The following is a 12,005-nucleotide window of genomic DNA, read 5'->3' on the forward strand; positions in this document are numbered from 1 at the left end:
AGGAATAAATATATATATATATATATATATATGAAAGTTTCAATATTATTAAATAACCAAATAGTTCACAATACATTTTTCTAAACTTTACTTAGACTATAAAGAAATTTTTGAATGTTTTTCTGTTCAAATTTAAAATTTTTACAAAAATAAATTTATATTTATTAAATACATTAAACATAATTATAAATTTAAATTCCATTTAATTTCAAAAACTTTTGAATTAATATTTTTTTCATTTTAATTGAATTATTCAATAAAATTTAAATTATTTATTTAGGTGAGAACTATTAAGAATCGTGGCTATATTTATAAAATTAAATTAACATATTTCTATCTCTCTGTATTTATATGAATTATTGCACTTTAGTGATCAAATTAAACTAAATTTTTTATATGATGATTGCAAAAATATATTTCAATATATTGAATGTGGTATAATTATTTAATGATCAGATTTTAAATTTATACTTAGAGAACAAAACAACAAAAAAAAACTGATTAAACAACATATACATTAAAAATAGAAAAATTTCTTTGACAGTTAGAATTTTAGAATTTGTTGCACTATTTTTCGTACAGCTTAATAACATAATGTGTATTTGTACAGGATAGTTATAATTAAAGTTGCCCTACTCAGAGCTGTATAGAGTCTGTTCTTGTTCACATATTTTGATGAAACTTGGTATATACATTATATGGACCATGGGGAAAAGGAAAATGCAAAAAAAATAATTAGTTCAAATTTCTATTACTAGGTGAAAAAATGGTGCACAAAGAGCAAGAAACACAAAACAGAAACATGCAAAAGGTTTTTATTCACAACATTTGTTTAATGTGCAATCCATTTGCATCAATCACATGTTCAAAGCACCTTACAGCATGTTCAACAATACCCAATAGGTTTCTTGAGAAATTGCAGCAATATTGCATGTTATGGTTGCTCTCAGTTCAGGCAGAGTCCATATGGTTGTGGTGATATCTGAAAGATTGTGTCTATAGAGGAGGTATACAAACTCTGCCTGAATTGAAAGCAAGCATAACACACCATATTGCTGCAATTTCTCAAGAAACCTATCGGGCTACTGTTGAACATGTGATTGACACAAATGGATTGCACATTGAACAAATGTTGTGAATAAAAACCTTTTGCATGTGTCCATTTTGTGTTTCTTGTTCTTCGTGTACCATTTTTTCACCTAGTGATAGAAATTTGAACTAATTACAGTGGTACCTCAGGTTACGAACGCCCCAGCATACGAAATTTTCAGGATACGACATGAAATTCGAACATATTTTTGCTCCACGATACGAACAAAAACTCACCATACGACGTTACATTAGTTCGCATTTTTCATTTGTTTTTCTTACTACAGTTATTTTTTTAAATGTATTACTTGGCTTTAATTTGAGTATGTTTTTCGCGTTGGAACGAATTATTTGGTTTTACATGTAATCGTATGGGAAAAGATGATCCACCTTACGACATTTTCATGATACGATCTCAGTTTCGGAACGGATTAATTTCGTATCCTGAGGTACCCACTGTATTTTCTTTTTTTCATTTTCCTTTTCCCCATGGTTTATAAAACATATACCAAGTTTCATCAAAATACGTCAACGAGAACAGACTCTATACAGGTCTGAGTAGAGCAATGTTAATTGTAACCACCCTGTATATCAATACATACAGTATATATTTCAAAATATAAATTTGTGTTTAATGATTAATTATATAATTAGTAAATAGAATTTAATATTATGCCCTTATAATAATAATAATATGTATTAGATTATGTTCATTTATAATTAAATGAAATGAAAATAATATTTTTTAAATAATAAATTTTGTTTTCAGTTCTTCGTATGATGACAAATATAATTGCATAGGTAAGAATATAATGTTTTTAAATGCTTAGAAATATACATGTAATGGCTTATTTAAAATCTAATAATTATATAATTCACAGTTTAGAGCTTTAAAATATTTACATTATAGTGCAATGCAATTATAAAATAATTATATTAAAGATGAAAATTTTAATATTTTTAGTTAAATCATAAATTTCATAAGTAAATAATGAAAGTAAAAAGCAGATTTACTTTCATTACATACTAGAACTACATACTAGAGAACTACATAGATGTGAATATAGATCTAGAAGGAATATTCCTTATATATATAATGAATTAAATTAGTAAAATAATAGGATAAAGTTTGTAATGAATATTATATCAATTACTTATTGTATTTTACTACATTTTAATGAAATATTTGTATATTTTTACTAATAATTTGTTTTTTCACTTATATAATAATTATATTATTTAGTTTAGCATTTATGATGATTAATGAATAAGCCATGTTTATCAAATATTATGCTTCAAAATTAAGAAACAATAATAATAATTTTTCAAGGTTATATATCTTCATTTATATGCTAATTGATATATATAATTATAAATACAGTTAAATCTGTCTATAATGGAACCTGTATATAGCGAAAACCTGTTAATAACAGAAAGTTTCTTCGGTCTCTTGAAATTCAAAATGTGTCAAATGTGGTTTTGAAAATTTCATTCGGGAAATTTTGAACTAAAGGATACAAAACATACAGGCTTCCAAAAGCAGTTGAAGAGAAATTGAGGGAAAAAATTGTTAAAGATTGATGAATAACAACTTATGAATTTGCAACAAATCTTATGTGTCACAGACACGTATTGTTGAAACACTTCATCTACTTGAAATGGTTGTATTTGATGATTGTGTTTTGCATGCAGTTTGTTTTTTCCACTTACAAAAAAAATAACTGAATTGAGTGTAGTTTTGTCTGATAAAGGTAGGCAGCTGTTAGGGATTTATTTTATTTTTAAATTTGTTATTCATTTTTATCTTAGAGAACTGTTTTACAGATGAAATAAAAAGTTAAAGTTAAATTAAAGTTAGATTAAAGTTAAAATAAAAATATTTGTTATTAACCGAAAATTTGTTCTAGCAAGTGGTGATTGTTTTGAGTATCAAAGTACCACTGTATTTGATTAATGCAATTTAGATATACGTGGTAACATTGAGAAATTTATTAATCACATTAATCAAGAGATACCTATAGTAGGTAACCTGTATATAGCGAAAACCTGTCAATTATGAAAGAGTTGTTTGGTCTCTTGGGATTCCGTTATAGACAGGTTTGACTGTATTAGAATATTGAATTTAATTTAATATAATAAAATCTTTATTTACAGAAAATGATGTAAATGCCAAACAAAAAATATGTGAAGAAAAAATTAAAAAATGTGATTGTAATAAAAAACATTACTCATGTAAAAAACATGGTGGAAAGACAAAAACTAATAAGGTATGACATAATTTACATTGTTATTTTAGAAAAGTATTTTTTGTTAAATTATACATATTGTATACTTTAATATTAGTTCACAATGTAATAAATACTTTAATAAACATATTTAACCCTTTATTAGAAAATTATTTATTAAAGAAATCAAATTTTTGATAATTTGAATTTTAAAATTTTTTCTTTTGAATAAGTTTGAGTAAAAGAAATTTATATTTTTACAGAAAGAAAATAACAATAATGAAAGTAACAAAGTCATATTACAATCTAAAAACTCTTTTGAGAAACTGAAAACAGTATCCAAGTTAGAAGAAAGCCATTTAATTTCTAATTATAATATTTCAAATCAGTATTATATAAATAAGCCATATAATGGTGATTTTGCATGTTATTCACCAACAAAATACTCCAATATTTTAAAGACTTCAGATAATTTGAAGATTGGCAAAGTTGATACAAGTTTGATAGCTGAAAATTATATTTTTTGCAGTAAAAATTTCAGCTGTGATCAATTGCAAAATTTTTATGATGAAAAAGAGAAAGAATGTAATCTTACAAAAGAAAATATTTCTGCAAATAAAAATTTTACTGAAAATTGGTTCAAAACTATAAATTATAATAAGAAATCTGAAGAAATTAAAACAGAGGACTTATTGAATGAATTTAAAAAAATAAATGTTAATGAAGAGATAGTTAAGAATGATTTATCATTGCAAGCTCCAAATGATACTGATGAATGTGAAATTAATATTTCAAAAATAGATAATTCTCAAACCATATTAACAAAAGAATATGATAAAAATAAATACGTTTCAACAAATAACAAAGATCTCGTTTGTCAAAATAAAACTTAACTTCAAAAATTTTTTAAATTCTTCCTTCTACATCTAAATAAAAGTAACATAATATGAAATAAATCATTTTCAATCCTTAAATCAATAAATAAAAATTCAAATTGTTCTTCAGTTCTCAGACATATCAGAAAAATATTAAAAAATACTTATTGTATTAAAATAGAAAAATTAAAGAAGATAATGATTAGCATATTAAATTCTCAATCAATAGAAAATTTAAAATCTAGAAATAATAAATAAGAAAACTGATGGTAAAGATTGCAAATAATTGGAAGAGAGAAATGAGAAGAAAAAATTTTAATTAATCAAAAATAGAAAAGTATGAACTATTTTTTTCATTTTTATGAAAATTTACATACTATATAAATATTTTATCTTGTAAGATAAGATAAAACATTTAATAGATATACAGTATAAATATTTTATATAATGATTTTCTATGAAAAGCTAAGATAATATAGTAGAGCCTCGAAAACTCGGCCTAATGTGGACCGAAGGGTGGCCGAGTTTGTAAAAATGCCGGGTTATCAGGAATGGGGTTAAAAAAGGATAAGTATGCGTGTTTCACAGAAAATATTGTACTGTACTTGTATGTATTGTTTGCTTCAGAATACAACAGAGAATAAACTGCCCAAATACCCTTATACCTGATAAGACAGACCTCAGAAAAATACTTTGAGGCATAAAGCTGTCTATGATGAAAATTAATTATCTAAGGATATTTTTGCCCTGCCAGGGTGTGGCCGAGTTATCCAGAGTGCTGGGTTATCGAATGCTGAGTTTTCGAGGCTCTACTGTACATATTAAAAATTATTTAAGCTAATTATTATTAATTTTAAAATAAATTTAGTGACAATATTTTTCTGTAAATTACTGTACCTATAATTATTTTTTTTAAACTTATTTTTCCAAAAGAAGAAAAATTAAATGCTGATCTTAATAAAATATAATTTAAATTTAACTCAAAAATTTATAAAATTTTGAATAATAAAATTTCAGTTCCATCTCAATTATTAATAATTAATAAATGCAGACCTGCTGTAGAAGTTAGTAATAAAACATTTAATGGTAAACATTTTTCAGAATGTTTGAGCATTCATTTTCATTCAGTCTAACACCCATCAAACTATTATTTTCATATTTCATCCAAAAAATAACAATAATATATGCTTTGCATAATTATATAAATGCAAAAGAATTAAACACAAAAATGTAAACCAATAATTAATGTATTAAATGTTTATGTGAGTGATTTCTATAACTGGCCTGTGTTTATGAAAAGATAATTATTTTTACATATACTTATATGCAAATATATATTTACACATATATTTATTTTTCAGGACATATAATTCATCACAATTGTATCCTAAATGAAGTAATCAAAAAATTAGTATATCTTGAATGGATAGAGACTTTATAGTTCCTGATGTGCTCACATTTAAAAATATAATTTAGATATTGCAATTGACTTAGAATAATAATAATGTTACTTAAACTAATTTATATTAGAAATTTATATAAACACTATGCAAATTATACAAAGAATTCAAAATGTATTTTCTTAGTTATGCTTCAATGTATACTCTATGTTTTATTTTAGTTACTGTAATTATTTTTCATAGCACTGTAATAGATATTTTATTTTCAGTTTTTACAAAATGAAAGTGAAAATTAACAATAATTCATAGTAATTGAGAGAACTATTATGAGTTTTGTTTTTCAGAATAATATATTTATATAAAATAAAATTGAAATGGAATGTAATCTTTAAAGATAGTTTTGTAATTTAGTTGTTGTATTTTTTTTTTTAAGTAAATGTTTTTTGCCTGTCAGTATTGTATGCATCAAATATTTACATTTATAGTATTATAACCAAGATTTTTGTATTATACTATAATCACTTTTGTAGGAGATTTTAATACACATTTTATAGTATTGTACATTATTCTAGTATATTTATATTGAAACTGTATAATTTGTAAACAAAGAATCATAGTTGATTCTTATAATTTTTGAAATTAGTTTAATTGAAATAAATAATCTCTATGAAATTCTTGGCAAAGATTTCTTGTGAATTTATTTTTAATTTTTTACATAAATTAGTAAATATATATGCCAATCTAATTGGTTATTTTAAACATTACAAATAAAGTCTATGAAAACAATGACATGGATCTGAATCAGTGTTATTTCTTGATTTGAGGACATTTAAATAATATGATTTATAATGGAAATTTTGCAATTTTGGCAAACTTAAAGGATCATATCACCAGAGAGAAGATGCAGTCAGTTGTTTAAGCCATGAACACAATGTTTATCCCCTTTACATTTTACATCTGAACAATGAGGGCACACATTGAGCAATATTCCTTATATCAGTAAACAGCCTCTGCAGAAAGCATGTCCCTTGCAGAACAAATAAATGTATTTTCATTCTTTTTTTGTTTGTTTCATGTATTTTCCCGTAAAGCATTCTGGTGGTAGTTTTTGAATTAAATTTTTTTTTCAAAGTCTTTTTCCACATAAAAGAGTTTAATTGATATATAACAATTGATTTAAGTGAACTTTTTAATAAGTGTAATTCTTAAATGTTTTGTATATATGATTTTCATTATTATATGACTGCATAAAGGATTTGGTTCTTAAAATTGATCCAGATCACAAACCAATCCTTATTCTTGTTTGTATTAGCTTATAAATAATTATATATTTAGAATTATTTAAAGTCAACAAATTGATATATTTTTTAATAATAAAGAAATTGATTCAGTAATATAATTTTACTATGAAAAGAGCCTGCATTACCATCTACTAATAGAGAATCTGTTATGCTATTTACAGTATATTCATGCGATAATCCAAATGATTAAACCATAGTCCTGTTCGTATAAAATGGATTATACAGCTCGTTTCACAAATTTTGTCCGGGCTGTAATGTTCGCGGCAGCAGGAACCAGTACTTATAAGTTAGTGAATGGAACAGATTGAGGAATCTAATAATGTTGCTGCGCACCACCAAAAGGGGCTCTGATCTATATATATAAAAATGAATGTATGTGTGACTGTGTGTGTGTGTCCTTCATGCATTACCACACCGTTTATCCGATTGCCATGAAACTTTGGGAAGTTGTTTAATATACTCCAGCAAAGGTTTGTGGCATCGTATGATTGCCATGAAGCTTTGGGAAGTTTTTTTTAATACACTCCCACGTAGGTTTCTGCCNAATAATAAAATTTCAGTTCCATCTCAATTATTAATAATTAATAAATGCAGACCTGCTGTAGAAGTTAGTAATAAAACATTTAATGGTAAACATTTTTCAGAATGTTTGAGCATTCATTTTCATTCAGTCTAACACCCATCAAACTATTATTTTCATATTTCATCCAAAAAATAACAATAATATATGCTTTGCATAATTATATAAATGCAAAAGAATTAAACACAAAAATGTAAACCAATAATTAATGTATTAAATGTTTATGTGAGTGATTTCTATAACTGGCCTGTGTTTATGAAAAGATAATTATTTTTACATATACTTATATGCAAATATATATTTACACATATATTTATTTTTCAGGACATATAATTCATCACAATTGTATCCTAAATGAAGTAATCAAAAAATTAGTATATCTTGAATGGATAGAGACTTTATAGTTCCTGATGTGCTCACATTTAAAAATATAATTTAGATATTGCAATTGACTTAGAATAATAATAATGTTACTTAAACTAATTTATATTAGAAATTTATATAAACACTATGCAAATTATACAAAGAATTCAAAATGTATTTTCTTAGTTATGCTTCAATGTATACTCTATGTTTTATTTTAGTTACTGTAATTATTTTTCATAGCACTGTAATAGATATTTTATTTTCAGTTTTTACAAAATGAAAGTGAAAATTAACAATAATTCATAGTAATTGAGAGAACTATTATGAGTTTTGTTTTTCAGAATAATATATTTATATAAAATAAAATTGAAATGGAATGTAATCTTTAAAGATAGTTTTGTAATTTAGTTGTTGTATTTTTTTTTTTAAGTAAATGTTTTTTGCCTGTCAGTATTGTATGCATCAAATATTTACATTTATAGTATTATAACCAAGATTTTTGTATTATACTAAAATCACTTTTGTAGGAGATTTTAATACACATTTTATAGTATTGTACATTATTCTAGTATATTTATATTGAAACTGTATAATTTGTAAACAAAGAATCATAGTTGATTCTTATAATTTTTGAAATTAGTTTAATTGAAATAAATAATCTCTATGAAATTCTTGGCAAAGATTTCTTGTGAATTTATTTTTAATTTTTTACATAAATTAGTAAATATATATGCCAATCTAATTGGTTATTTTAAACATTACAAATAAAGTCTATGAAAACAATGACATGGATCTGAATCAGTGTTATTTCTTGATTTGAGGACATTTAAATAATATGATTTATAATGGAAATTTTGCAATTTTGGCAAACTTAAAGGATCATATCACCAGAGAGAAGATGCAGTCAGTTGTTTAAGCCATGAACACAATGTTTATCCCCTTTACATTTTACATCTGAACAATGAGGGCACACATTGAGCAATATTCCTTATATCAGTAAACAGCCTCTGCAGAAAGCATGTCCCTTGCAGAACAAATAAATGTATTTTCATTCTTTTTTTGTTTGTTTCATGTATTTTCCCGTAAAGCATTCTGGTGGTAGTTTTTGAATTAAATTTTTTTTTCAAAGTCTTTTTCCACATAAAAGAGTTTAATTGATATATAACAATTGATTTAAGTGAACTTTTTAATAAGTGTAATTCTTAAATGTTTTGTATATATGATTTTCATTATTATATGACTGCATAAAGGATTTGGTTCTTAAAATTGATCCAGATCACAAACCAATCCTTATTCTTGTTTGTATTAGCTTATAAATAATTATATATTTAGAATTATTTAAAGTCAACAAATTGATATATTTTTTAATAATAAAGAAATTGATTCAGTAATATAATTTTACTATGAAAAGAGCCTGCATTACCATCTACTAATAGAAAATCTGTTATGCTATTTACAGTATATTCATGCGATAATCCAAATGATTAAACCATAGTCCTGTTCGTATAAAATGGATTATACAGCTCGTTTCACAAATTTTGTCCGGGCTGTAATGTTCGCGGCAGCAGGAACCAGTACTTATAAGTTAGTGAATGGAACAGATTGAGGAATCTAATAATGTTGCTGCGCACCACCAAAAGGGGCTCTGATCTATATATATAAAAATGAATGTATGTGTGACTGTGTGTGTGTGTCCTTCATGCATTACCACACCGTTTATCCGATTGCCATGAAACTTTGGGAAGTTGTTTAATATACTCCAGCAAAGGTTTGTGGCATCGTATGATTGCCATGAAGCTTTGGGAAGTTTTTTTTAATACACTCCCACGTAGGTTTCTGCCNTGTGTGTGTGTCCTTCATGCATTACCACACCGTTTATCCGATTGCCATGAAACTTTGGGAAGTTGTTTAATATACTCCAGCAAAGGTTTGTGGCATAGTATGATTGCCATGAAGCTTTGGGAAGTTTTTTTTAATACACTCCCACGAAGGTTTCTGCCATTTACCCTACGATAGATGGCGTGCGTTTACATTCGAGAACAGGCAATCTCCTATGCTTCTACTACCTCCTGTGACAACGCCGTCATCTGCACAGACTCTAAATCGATCCTCACTGCCTTGGCTAATTATAATGCCAACTCCCCTACCATCATTCATAGCATTCACGAACGCCTCCACACCCACTACTGCCAAGGCAAACACCTACACCTTGTTTGGACTCCAGCCCATCTTGGCATCGATATCAACGAAAAAGCCGACGCCCTCACTAAAAGTAAGCCGCCAACTTCTGTGAACTCCAACTTCATCACACCTGAAGACCTCCACGGGGTTCTGCTCCTCGATCACCAGCAGATCATGGAAGACGCCTGGAACAACTATCATAACCACTCCAATTTCCCCTGGCTTCACGACTATTCTCACATCACCATTCCCTCAATCACCAATCAAAGCATAAATGTCATTGTCAACCGCGCCAGGACTAACTTGCTTCTTACCAACCACTTCCTCTTCACCTGGAAAATCCAAAAAACTGATAAATGCAGCATATGTCCCGATCAAATCGACACATCCTTGCACCGCCTCGACTACTGCCCCAATTTTGACAAGATCCGGAAAAAAATTCTAAACGATTATCCTATCAACACACCAACTAACGCCAAGATCTCCAATTACCTCAACATCTCTCCCGCCTCCTGTCAGGAGGCCTTGATCACCTACTTCAAAGAGTACTGTAAAATGTTCCGCTACTAGCGGGCGCCACCTCTGCTACCGACAATAATCACCTACTCGTTATTGCCTGTCATCACCGCTAGAGGACGGCCAGCCACAAATATACGTCGGCAGGACGCTAAAGCCTCGAAGCAGGCGTTCAACTTCTCACATTAATAATAATAAGAAGAAGAGCACAGTGTGTTCGATCGATTTCAAATTGTGAAGACCATTTCCCCCCGTCCAAAAAATATCTGTATATATGCAGGCCCGCCGTAAGCGGGCGTGCAAGGCGTGCACCGCACACGTTCAGGGGGCGGCAAATCGAGCGATCGGTCACGCAATAATTAGTCATTGTCATAATACCCACCCTACTTATAGCATAAGAAATGTAATCGCATGGAGAAAAAAATCCGACTGGCGCGCAATTACTATATTCTTATTTATATTATAGCGTTAACAGCGCCTGTATTGGCATTTATCAGAATTAAGATGCAATGCGAAACGTCTGTCGGCAGGTTGAACCATCTGGCGGGCGCCCGAAAGCCAAGTACCAATAGTCGTGTTGTATGATAGAAGTTGACAGGTTTGGCGAAAATAGGTAATCCCTACAGAGCTTCCTTCTCAATTTGTACTTGTACGCATTCGAACAGTTCTATTGCATATCAAATTGCAATTTTTTTGTTAATAATTCTTCTGACATGGGTCGAAGTATAATTAATGATATTTTAACTTGGTTAGGATTTAAATCTGAAGCTTAAAGACGATTCAAGTAGTGAAACAGACATTGACAGTATTGATTTGTTTAATGAAATCAATACTTTAAAGTTGCATTTTCCAGAAAACCAGTCTAATGATCCACAAACCCCATTACAATTATCTTTTTACTAATGCCTTAATTTCAACATTTCTGAACACAGCAATAGCACTAAGAATATTACTTACATTGCCGGTTTCAGTTGCATTTGGTGAAAAGTCCTTTTCAAAGTTAAAAATTATAAAAAACTATTTAATTAATTTATTTATTTAAGATCAACAATGCACCAGCAAAGACTAAGTAATTTAGTTTATACCTTCATAATTCGAAGTTTAGACTATTTACAAAAAGTCAAAATAACTTTTGAGTCTATCTTTATCCTTTTTTACACTACCACAGATGTAACAGTCTAAAAAATTTTTGCTTTGAAGAACTCAAAGAAAGTTTTTAAAAGTTTTTAAAAAGTGGATAAAAATGGAAATGGTGAAGAATTTCTTTGAGTTTTTAATTGTAAAAGTGTCAGAAACCTACAAAAAAAGGCTGACACTTGATCTTTTTTAACCTTGTGAAGTTTTTTTACCAATTTTTACCTGTGTTTTAAGAAGAGTTCTTCAAAGCAAAAAATTTTTTAGACTGTTACTTCTGTGGTAGTGTAAAAAAGGATAAAGATAGACTCAAAAGTTATTTTGACTTTTTGTAAATA

The sequence above is a fragment of the Centruroides sculpturatus genome, unplaced genomic scaffold (assembly GCF_000671375.1).
Source record: "Centruroides sculpturatus isolate CEXI.00-Female unplaced genomic scaffold, Cexi_2.0 scaffold600, whole genome shotgun sequence".
In the NCBI taxonomy this organism is placed as follows: domain Eukaryota; kingdom Metazoa; phylum Arthropoda; class Arachnida; order Scorpiones; family Buthidae; genus Centruroides; species Centruroides sculpturatus.